We start from the raw sequence: 13,029 nt of genomic DNA, 5'->3' as shown, positions 1-13,029 counted from the left end.
AATAGTTGTCATGCAATCAACATCCCTAAGTTGAGGTCTCTAACAAGAACTTAACTCACAAGTAAACAAACATCACACACTATATCCATACAAGAGGCTCAAATAATGGGTGGGCTTTAGTCAAGAGGGGTCATGTCAACCTCGACAAACAAGCCAAACTATAAAGGGTAATCTGTAGCTCTTAACCACTAACATTGAACGTTAGGGTGAAGTTGATCAAATCGGTAATGAGGATGAGACCTCATGCTCTTAACCCTGTCCAGGGTGATCTCATGACAAAGAAAGCGTGGGGTTCCAGAAAGTGGGATCCTTTTCCACTTGACAGACTCTGGATAAAGATCTGGGGCACATGTTCAGAAGCATCAGCACGTAGTGCGAGCATAAAGAACGACACATTGAATAACGGGGGATTGGCTACTAATCCCTTTTATCCGTCAATTGCCTCTTCTCTTGGAGGTCTTAACAAATAACACATGCCTCTTCTTGGAGATCTTTGAGCATAATTTTAAACAAACACAAACAGAGCCTCTGAAGGAGGACTTGCCAGCAAAATGCCTGCCAAAAAGGTGACAGGACTTCAGACTACATGAAGTAAGAAGCTAACTACCTGAGTGGTGTGTCAACCATAATCCAATGCTCAGGCAAGAGCTAAATCAAGCAAGCAACTAAGGTACCTGTACAAAGACTAAAAAGTTAGTACTTCAGTCATAAAACCAGCAGACAAACAGTGAAACCCTCTAACAGTTACACAATTCAGTGCATAAGTTCCCTAGCACTCAAATGAGCTAATGAGTTCACCATATCAATTAAAACCCTACAAAACAACAGTAGGTCAGTACTCAATGTATTTGCATCTCACAAAGTGAGAACAAACCCAATTACCAATGCTAAGTATCCAATCCTGAAACAAAACAACAAAGTTAGCTTATGTACATCCAATCAACACAACAAAGCATAAACAACCAATGGCATGAGATGAATCAAATCACAAGTCCCAAACAGAACCATATGAGCCCCTAAACACCCATCACCATGGCCAAAGATCCATCATACTCCAAATATCATTCAAATGCTTCAAAAAGCCTCAAAAATATGCACAAAATGAGCTTCCAACTTAGAAAATTCATACCAAATCAGAAATGCATGCAATGACTTTGAGATTTTTTGTATAAGTTTCTCATGCCATGAATGTTCAACATGCAAAAAATCAAATCCAGAATGATGCAAATGCTATGTGAACAAAAATGCACCAATTCAATGTCAAAAATGTGACACAAATTGTCACACTTTTCTCTATGTGTCAAAAATGATGATAACATGTGAGAAAAAATCGAAACCAGTGACCAATAATTCATATTATGTATGGATGTCATGTATGCAAAAAATTGGATCAGAAGGTTCAACATAGAAAATTTCACAACACATTGAATACACTAGGTCAATTTGGCACAACATCAATTCAAAAATTCCCATCTAAGAATCCAGACATCCAAAATTCAGGAAATTAACACCACAAAAAAGTAGACATCAATAAAAAACTATGAAAAAAATTGGGACTCATTTGGATCATTTTTGCATTTTTTATGAATTTTACAAAGTGAACAAAATAATTGAAATAAAACAAGATAATGGAGGGAAATGCATTAATTCAAATCAAATCAGAAAAAACATGAGCCACACGATCTGGCGCGTATCTGCAATCCACGGTCCAGGTCCAAACAGTGAAACGCATCGTTTCACTAATTGACTCAGCATCCCAAGTCATCAGTCAGCGCTCACGTGGCTATGGTCAAAACGCACTCATCCAATCGCTCGTCCACGTAGTGGTACACATGGCTCACACCTCAGCAAAGCCCTAACACACGCAGACGCCGGAGCTACAGCTCCTGTCGTCTTCTCCGGCGAGACGCACGGTGGCGCCGCCACAAAAAAATTCCAGAATTCCACAAGGCCTATATCATTCCACTCAGTTTTCAATGCTGGTTCCAAATCTCACATCCGTTTCTCCTAATTCCTCATAGATTTTGCAGATCGAAGGGAAACATTTTCTAGATCCAAACTTTTAGTCAACCTAACATCTTCAATACTCACTCATTTTCAATTCTAAGTATATGTACATGATCTACACAGCACAATCTACAAGTCTATGATCAAAAAACAACAAAAGGAGAGATCGAAAATTGCATCACCTGGAATTGAAGACTTCTGAAACCGCAATCTCTCAAGCTCTACTGCTCCAGATCAACCTCCTTGAACTTCCTTTGAAGCTTTGTGCAAAAAGCAATAGCTGAAACCACTTGAATATGCTTCAATTTCCAAATTCCATCAACATGAGAATGTACATGAACTGCTCGAATTCTTGAGGTATGGCACCAAACAATGAATGATTCTTGCTCAGTGAAGCATGAGGATCAAGAATATGTAATAATATTTGAGAATTATGTGAAGAAAATGAAGAATCGAAGAGAGAGAAATTTGAGAGAGTTCTTGAATTTTGATCTGAAATTGGTTGTTCTTGCAGTTATGATTAGGGTTTTGGTACTTATACTCCTTGCTAATGACAATGCTAATCCTCTTTTCCATTTGTTAATCATGATTAGTGAGATATTAAGCCATTTTCAAAAATGCACATTGAGCTCATAAGGCCATAATCCACGTGTTCATCCTCATGCAAGGCTTCCAATTCACTTATGGACATCCAAGGGTCATGATTTGAATATCAATTAGCTTGCATCTTAAGCCAAAAATGAATGGTGAAGATTCACTTTAAAATGAACATGTGTGAAATAATGAACATTTGACCATGATTCCTTTGCACAATTGAGCCAAATGATGTTACTTTGAGATGCCTTGAACATGAGAAGCACTTTGCAAAAAGAATGAACCAATTTGAAGCATTACATCAAAAGTTATGCCATTTTGAATTTCCATGCACACTTTGTGATCAAATGACCATAACTTCTCAACCATTCATCATATGGACATGAATTAGGACTTTTTGGAAAGGGGAGACAAAAATATACAACTTTCATGTTCACCAAAAATCCATTTGAAACTTCTTTGACATTGTCAAGTCAAGTTGAAAGTTGATCAAAACTTGCCAAATTTGGAAACTTTGAATTATAGGTCATTTTCCATTTTTAGTAACTTTTGCCATGACCTTTGAATCTTCAAGATGGATGTTTAGAATGATGAATAGACCCCATTTGAACATGATTGAGGTGTCTCAACTCATTTCCCCACCTCATAGCCCTTAGTTGACTGCACAGTTGACTTTTGGTCCTCAGATGACCTTGAAATGTCTTGATTAACTTGAGCCTCTATCACTTGGTGAAATTACTTCAAAATGAAACCCTAGCTCATGTAAGCTCCTTATAATAATCATGTGATCCTCATCCCAAGAAAATACCTCATTTCTTGTACAAAGGATCTTCTTGAAGCTCTTGACCTGGTGATTGCTTAAGCTACAAACAAAAGATGTTAGTGACATATTTTTGTGCTTTTGGTTAGTAAATAAAACAAGAAAATCAATGATATACAATTCAAGCATGCTTGGTGATCTCAAACCACTCACAAGATATCCCTACCCAAAGGGACAGGGAGCCAAGATGCTCCATGATCCTTGAGGCTATGCAATGCAATGTTATGATACCGTGAGGGATCTTAAGGACAAAATTGGGGTCTTACAGATGCCCCTATTTAAGGTCATTCTAGCCGGAGAAGTGAAGGTTAAAATCTTCGTCTCGACGAGGTAGAATGGGCTTAAATAATAACAAAGAGACAAATTTTGGTCCCTAAGAGACCTCATGATGCAAATGTATGTATGCAAAACAATCAAACTCTGTGGGGATATGTGTCCACAAAGAACAAAAGACATCCGGAGAAATTGACAATCCATAGGAGTAATACACTCACTAGGGATAGAGACTCTGGGGACTCTCATAGGGATAAGAAGAAGAATAAAAAAAATGTGTGAGCAGGTCATGACTTGAAACTTGGGGAACAGAATCCCAAAGGGAGTAAACCCAATGGAAGGACATCGAGCTGACTCGAAGGTGCATGTGTTGGGGAATATGCCAACATAGCAAAAGGCGATCCGCAACATATACCTCACTGGGGATGTCTAAAAAGACTCTCCTGGGGAAGCAGCGGGGTGAGGTGTTACCGGTTACTGGGTAACAAGCTCAATGAGACATGTGATCTGATCACCGGTATAAGGGTGAGAGAACAACAAGCTCGGGAATAATGAATATCTAAGACCGGTATAAGGGTGAGAGATATCAATCAACCAAATCATCTGAGGAAGACCTAAAAGGTATATCTCAACTCAGGAAAATCTGACTCCATAGGGGACCAAAGTCATAATAGGGAGCAGAAGGAAGGAACACCAGGGATACCGGTTACTGGGCATATAATAGGTGACCAACCAAAGCATGAATTGGGGAATATTCCCAAGACACTCATCATTCAAAAAGAGGGCAGAACGCAAACTCGATTATGGGATGGACATTCGATTCCAAAACAGGGATACGAATCTTACTCGACTGGGGAAGAACAAAAGGCTTCGACCAAAGAGTGCATGAGATATATTATCTATTACCGTCGGAACGTAGATAATATACTCGCATGGAAGATTATCCACAACCGGTTACTGGATTAATAAAGGATAAATCGACCGATAGAGAAAGGCATCGGGATACCAAAACTAGGTATATAATGATGACCGAACAAGGGGAGCTACAAACATCACCGGCAAACGGTAAATGAAAGAGGACCCGCTGGGGATAAAATTGCTTAATCAGAGCAATTATCCAAAAGAAGGACGGAATATCAATACCGAATATTGGATAATGATAACCGTCAAAGAGGGGATTACATCTACCGGATACTGGGTAGAAAACCACGGAAGAGTAACCGTCATCAACTAGGATGAACAACAATGGTTAACTCTGCAAAAGGGGGGAAAATAGGGTTTACAACTACCGGTATAAGGGTAGAAAACCACAAACTCCGCTGAGGATAAGGTGAATAATTATTGATTACTGAGCAATTATTCATTTACTATAGGGGAACACCAGAGACAGTCACAAGAGGCCAATTTAGGATCAAACCAAAAAGGCAAACTGAATCGAGACCCATCCTAATGAGGATATAACTCAATAGGGGAACCCATCCCAATATATGTGTTGGGAGGAAGCAGAAACAACCGTCGTCCACGAGGATATAACTCAGTGGGGAATATGGCAGGAAAGATAAACACTTTCTGCTTAAAGGGGTTGACTCTATATTGAGGGATCAGACACCGACATCTGCTTGGGAAATGTATTGCTAACTAGCAGAGGATAACAAACAATAGATATATGGAAAAAAATGCAATATGAATATCCAAATGTTTGAAGGTTATATGCACATATGCGTGATTTATGTATGATGAATGCTGACAAACAAACATTCTAACACAAACAACTCCAAAGGAAAAGGCACACAGCCCGTCCGGTACTACATCTCAAGGGAGGAAGCCCAAAATTCCAATGGAGAGTATCCAATCTGCTGGGGAATCAGAGATACCAGGAAATCACAAAATCTTTGGGGGATGAATCATCAGTCAATCCGACTGGGGAAAAAAGTTCGTTGCACAGGCAGAAACTGCCACAAAAGCAACTCTACTAGGGAATCCATCTGAGGGATATAAGAGGAATCTGATGATCCGACACCAAGTACCAAACCCACCAAGGAGATCACACCCGCTGAGGAGAAAAGATCGCTCTTCCGCTAAAGGGGAGAGTGGTGAACATCTCAACAAGCATACCACTCGGGGATGAACCATAAAAGGGGCTCTGGAGGAAGAAGATACAGTCATGCCAGGGATATGAACAAATGTCTTACCCTATTGGGGATCATACCACCCTTGGGAGAGCACTGAGGATCTCCTAAGTATCCTTTTGTCATTGTGAGTGTTCACTTTGTTTAAAAACAAGTTATGAAAAATTCATTTTTTCGAAACAATGATATTTTCTCAACTAAAAGCATGCAAAACGTTTGTTGAATAGAAACAAATAAGAGTGCAAATAATTGGATAAAAGGCTCAAATTTATTTGATGAAATGGTAGTCTGCAAATGGCAAGACTCCATAGATCTTTACAAGTTTGAAATTGGTGATATATATTGGAAAAGGGCTACATTGAACATAATGACCATTTCTCCACCAATTCTGAATTCGATGTATTCGAAGCTTTGGTTGATGACGAATGAACAAGAATCTCTGATGGATGACAGTTGTAGAACACAATCTTGTCAGGATGCAGTTACTTGCCAAATCCCTAAATTTTTCCTAGATTGCCCCAGGATGAGGTACTCAATCTAGCGGGATGCATATATTCATTTTTTATGTCTCTAACTTTTGCCTGGATTGCCCTTTCGGGTTTTCAATCCACCGAGACGCTCATTTTTGCCTAAGCCGCCCTTTCGGGTTTTCAACTTAGCGAGCTATTCTGTTTTTATTTTTAGGCGAAGTGTTTCTTGACTGCATCTGAATTCACAGGACGAGTGAAATCCTCCCCATCCATAGTTGTAAGTATCAAAGCACCGCCTGAAGAGGCTCTCTTAACAAACATATGGACCTTCATAGTTTGGAGTCCACTTGCCCCTGGAATCGGGCGCGAAAGACAAGACCTTCTTGAGCACGAGGTCACCCTCTCGGAACACACGAGGCTTGACCTTCTTATCAAAAGCCTTCTTCATTCTCTGCTGATACAATTGACCATGGTACATGGCAGTCAATCTCTTCTCTTCAATCAAATTCAGCTAGTCATAGCGACTCTGAACCCATTCAGCATCAGTCAACTTGGCCTCCATCAAAACTCTCATTGATGGGATCTCCACCTCTACTGGGAGTACGGCCTCCATGCCATAAACAAGAGAGAAAGGGGTTACCCCTGTTGAAGTGCGGAGAGATGTACGATATCCATGCAAAGCAAATGGCAGCATCTCATGCCAATCTTTGTACGTAACAACCATCTTCTGGATAATTTTCTTGATATTCTTATTAGCAGCTTCAACAGCCCCATTCATCTTGGGTCTATAAGGAGAAGAATTATGGTGTGCAATCTTGAACTCACTATACAACTCTTTCATCATCTTGTTATTCAAGTTAGATCCATTATCAGTAATGATCTTATCTGGCACACCATAACGGCATATGAGTTGATTCTTGATAAACTTCACGACCACCTGTCTGGTCACATTTGCATATGACGCTGCTTCAACCCACTTGGTGAAGTAATCAATTGCTACGAGAATAAACCTGTGTCCATTGGACGCTTTCGGCTCAATCATGCCAATCATGTCAATTCCCCACATAGAGAAATGCCATGGTGATGAAGTTACATTCAGAAGTGTCGGGGGAATATGAATCTTATCCGCATAAATCTGACACTTATGGCATTTCTTCACATATTTGCAGCAGTCAGACTCCATTGTCAGCCAATAGTAGCCTGCTCTCAACATCTTTCTAGCCATGGCATGTCCATTGGAATGGGTACCAAATGAACTTTCATGGACCTCAGTCATCAACAGGTCTGCTTCGTGTCTATTCACGCATCTGAGCAGAACCATGTCAAAATTTCTCTTATATAACACTTCGCCATTGAGGTAGAAACTGCCTGACAATCTTCTCAAAGTCTTCCTATCTTTCACAGATACCCCAGGCGGATAAACCTGGTTCTGGAGGAAGCACTTGATGTCATAATACCATGGCTTATCATCTTTTACTTCTTCAACTGCAAATACATGAGCTGGTCTATCCAAGCGCATCACGGTGATATTGGGAACTTCATTCCACAGTTTGACCATAATCATGGAAGCAAGTGTAGCAAGAGCATCTGCCATCCGATTCTCATCTCGAGGAATATGGTGGAAGTCAACTTCAGTAAAGAACGTTGAAATCCTCCTCGCGTAATCCCTATATGGAATAAGACCAGGTTAATTCGTCTCCCATTCACCCTTGACCTGATTGACAACGAGGGCCGAATCACCATAAACATCAAGATGCTTGATCCTTAGATCGATGCATTCTTCCAATCCCATAATACAGGCCTCGTACTCAGCCATATTATTTGTGCATTTGAAAGTTAGCCTTGCTGTAAAAGGAATATGTGTGCCCTGAGGAGTAATAATTACTGCCCCAATACCATTTCCATACTGATTTACAGCGCCATCAAATACCATACTCCATCTGGAACCAGGCTCTGGCCCTTCGTCGAGTGTAGGCTCATCACAATCTTTCATCTTCAAATACAGAATCTCCTCATCTAGGAAGTCATACTGAACTGACTGATAATCCTCAATAGGCTGATGTGCCAAGTGGTCAGCCAAGATACTACCTTTAATAGCCTTCTGAGCTCGATACTCAATATCATACTCAGATAACAACATCTGCCAACGGGAAATCCTCCCGGTTAAAGCAGGCTTCTCAAATATATACTTGATTGGATCCATTCTGGATATCAACCAAGTTGTATGATTTATCATATACTGGTGTAAACGCTTAGCGGCCCAATCCAAAGCACAACATGTCTTCTCAAGCATTGAGTATCGAGACTCACAATCAGTGAACTTCTTACTTAGGTAGTAAATAACATACTCTTTCTTCCCTGATCCGTCTTGCTGACCAAGTACACAACCCATCAAGTCTTCAAGAACTGTCAGATACATGATCAAAGGTCTTCCTTCTACAGGTGGAGACAGGATTGGAGGTTCAGACAGATACTCTTTGATACTATCGAAAGCTTTCTGGCAATCCTCGGTCCAATCATGGGACTGATCTTTCTGGAGGAGCTTGAATATCGGCGCACATGTGGCAGTCATGTGGGATATGAATTTGGAAATATAATTCAAGCGGCCAAGAAAACCTCGGACTTGCTTCTCAGTTTTGGGCGCAGGCATCTCTTGTATTGCTTTGACCTTTGCAGGATCAACCTCAATACCTCTTTAGCTGACAATAAAGCCCAATAACTTGCCAGAACGGACTCCAAATGTACACTTGTTGGGATTCAGACGAAGCTTGTACTTCCTCAAACGCTGAAAAAGCTTCAACAAGTGCTCTACATGTTCCACTTCCGTTCTCGGCTTAGCAATCATATCATTAACATACACCTCAATCTCCTTGTGCATCATATCATGGAACAAGGTGGTCATAGCTCTTTGATACGTGGCTCCGGCGTTCTTCAAACCAAAGGGCATCACTCGATAACAGAATGTTCCCCAAGGTGTGATGAATGTTGTCTTATCCATATCCTCGGGTGCCATCTTAATCTGGTTATATCCGGAAAATCCATCCATAAATGAGAAGACATTGAATTTAGTTGTATTGTCTACCAACATATCAATATGTGGTAGAGGGAAATCATCTTTCGGACTAGATTTATTCAAATCTCTATAGTCCACACACATCCGGACTTTTCCGTCTTTCTTAGGCACGGGCACAATATTGGCCACCCATTGAGGATATGTAGAAGTCACCAGAAACCCTGCATCAATTTGCTTCTGAACTTCCTCTTTGATCTTCAATGCCATATCAGGATGAGTTCTTCTGAGCTTCTACTTCACAGGCACACACTCAGGTTTCAAGGGTAGGAAATGTTGCACAATATATGTATCTAGACCCGACATGTCTTCATACGACCAAGCAAAGATATCGACATATTCTCGTAGCAAATCAATCAACCCCTTCTTAACAGATTCTTCCAGGAGTGCCCCAATCTTCACTTCTCGCACACAATCCTCAGACCCCAAGTTGACTGTTTCCAGATTCTCTAGATACGGCTGAATGATCTTCTCTTCATGCTCAAGTAGACGGGTAATCTCATCAGGAATCTCTTCACCATCATCTTCCTCTGCCTCAAATACAGGGAGTTCAAAATTGGGAGATGGTGTCGGATCATTATGTTCAATGGGTTTGATCAACCTGCATAATGATTTTGGATATGAAAAGCTTTTAGAAACCAAACAAGTCAAATCATTATGCAGATGAAAAGATTGATTTTATTCTATTTTTAGGGTTTTATGTGATCACCAATTTCATGAAAAAACGAAAAGGGAAAATAATTGGAAAAACAAACATTTAACATGAATTTATTAAATGAAAATGTCATTGTATTTATGTTGCCAACAATGTCATCACTTCTCCTTTTGGCATGGGAGAAGGGTTTTTTAAACAAAGTGATCATTACGTTGACTTGTGGATAACTGTAGGAATATCCACAGCGACCCAATTATTACAGACTCCTCCAGGGATGATGAAATTGTCAGAATCCTCTGCATCTTCTTCCAAAACAGCAGCAGCTTCTTCCTCCTGCCCAGTGTGGATAAAACCTCCACTCTTGAACAACCCTTTCTCATTGAAAACCCCAGAAGAAAAGCTTATGCCAGCCCGAGACTTATTATCTTCCAGCTCAATCATTTTTCCTAGACCAGAAATTGCACCACACTCGATGGCCAACTTTGCATCTCTATAGGAAGTAAATGAAGGAGTTCTTTTCTCAACAGGCTCAGCTATAGATAAAGCTTGGAAAGGAGTTCCAACTTCATCTTCAGCATCTATATATGAGAAGGAAGACAAATGGCTAACCAGGAGAGACTTTTCTCCCCCTACCACTACCAATTTCTTATTCTTCACAAATTTCAGCTTTTGGTGTAGGGTGGATGTCACGGCGCCCGCCTCGTGAATCCATGGTCTGCCTAGGAGACAGTTGTACGATGGGTGAATGTCCATAACTTAGAAGGTAATTTGGAAATCACTTGGTCCAATCTTGATAGGGAGATCAACTTCCCCAATCACAGTCTTTCAAGACCCATCGAAAGCTTTCACAACTACCCCACTCTGCCTCATGGGAGGCCCTTGATAAGACAGTTTTGAGAGAGTGGTTTTTGGCAATACATTCAGGGATGACCCAGTGTCCACCAGCACATTGGACATGGCGTCGTCTCTACAATTCATGGATATGTGTAAAGCCAAATTGTGGTCTCTTCCCTCCTTAGGGAGATCAGAGTCACAAAAACTCAAATTGTTACAAGCAGTAATGTTTGCAACAATGTTATCGAACTGTTCTATTGTGACATCATGATCTACATATTCCACATCCAAAACTTTCTGCAGAGCCTCTATATGTGGTTCTGAATTCAGAAGCAAAGATAACACGAATATCTTGGATGGCGTTTGTAGAAGCTGGTCTACAATATTGTACTCACTCTTCTTGATGAGCCTTAGCATCTCATCACAATCTTCTTTCACATTGCCGCTAGGGCCAACAGAAGTAGGAGCTTTTAGTACAGAGGAGGGCTTAACAACAGGTGCCGGATTCGGGGTGTTTACAGCATTCCCAATCGGGCGTTCAACAAAATCAGCCTTAGCCTGGGGCTTCGGTGGTGCTGAAAACACACGACCGCTGCGGGTCAAACCACTTACGTCAGCAATATTCACAACAGAGGAGGATGGCAAAGTCATCTCTTTCCCATCTTCTACAGCAACAACGTTGTAACGAAAGGGAATTGCCTTTTTAGAAGAATACGGTACTGGACCGGCAGGCTTAATGATCAAGGTAGGAGAAACCTTCTGCTTGCTACCATCGTATTTAATGATAACAGGTTCGGGCATCCGGAACACCGGGGAAATTATGTTGACCTCTGGCTCATCTTCGTCAACATTCCTATTCTGAAGGATCTCGATAACTCCTTCGTCCAGAATTTCCTTAAGATCTTTGCGCACCTGGCGACAACCCAATCGGTTAACAGGGCAGATTCGGCATCTATCATGATCGTGTTCATAGTGACTGTACTCGCATAGCAAATGATGCATTTCAACCAACGATTGTCGAATATGACTGACATATTTGACCTTGTACTTGCCAGGGCAGCCCTGGACCATGTTAACAGATTTCCCATGCTTGGGCAATGGGTTCTTCTTCACATTAGGACCTACATCCTCAAAACACAGGATGCCACACCTCACAAGGTCTTGAACCTTGGTCTTCAAAGGATAGCAATTCTCCACGTCATGGCCGGGAGCACCAGAGTGGTATACACAATGCAATTCAGGCTTATACCACCACTGAGGGTTAGCAGGTATAGTTGGTGGGTCTCTCAGAGTAATCAACTTCATCTCTATCAAAGAGGGATATAATTCTGCGTACGTCATTGGAATAGGATCAAAAGTGACCTTTTTCCTCTCGTAACTCGTGCTGGTTTGATTACTGTTTCGAGGCTGGTAGGTCTACTGTTGCGGACGGTGCTGTTGTTGTTGATATTGCTGAGGTGATTGTTGATTGTTGCTATGTTGCTGATACTGTTGATTGTCTCTGAAAACAGGTGCTATGTGAGCCACCTGGTGCTGGTTACCGGCGGGATGCACGGTCTTCCTCCTCACAGAGGGTCTTCTAGGTTTCGCATGGGAGGTCACAGCATGTGCCTCTCCATCTTTTTTCTTTGCAAATGCCCCATAACGTTTGGCAGAAGAGCCTTCTTCCTTGGTTGGACGTCCTTCTCTAACCCCTTCTTCTAACCGCATCCCCATATTCACCATCTCGGTGAAGTCAGAAGGAGCGCTAGCAACCATCCGCTCATAATAGAATGAACTTAAGGTCTTCAGAAAGATCTTGGTCATTTCCTTCTCTTCTAGCAGAGGCACGATTTGTGCTGCCAACTCTCGCCACCTCTGGGCGTACTCTTTGAATGTGTCTTTGTCCTTCTGGGACATGGCCCTTAGCTGATCCCTATCGGGAGCCATATCCACATTATACTTGTACTGCTTGACGAAGGCCTCGCCAAGGTCATTGAAGGATCAGATGTTCGCACTGTCCAGCCCCATATACCAGTGCAGAGCGACACCGAATAGACTGTCCTGAAAGTAGTGGATGAGCAATTGGTCATTATCAGTCTGAGTTGACATCTTCCTGGCATACATGACCAGGTGGCTGAGAGGACAGGTGTTCCCCGTGTATTTTTCAAAGTCAGGGACCTTGAATTTCACAGGAA

The sequence above is a fragment of the Lathyrus oleraceus genome, chromosome 1 (assembly GCF_024323335.1).
Source record: "Lathyrus oleraceus cultivar Zhongwan6 chromosome 1, CAAS_Psat_ZW6_1.0, whole genome shotgun sequence".
Classification (NCBI taxonomy): Eukaryota; Viridiplantae; Streptophyta; class Magnoliopsida; order Fabales; family Fabaceae; genus Lathyrus; species Lathyrus oleraceus.
Note: the sequence above shows the minus strand (reverse complement) of the source record.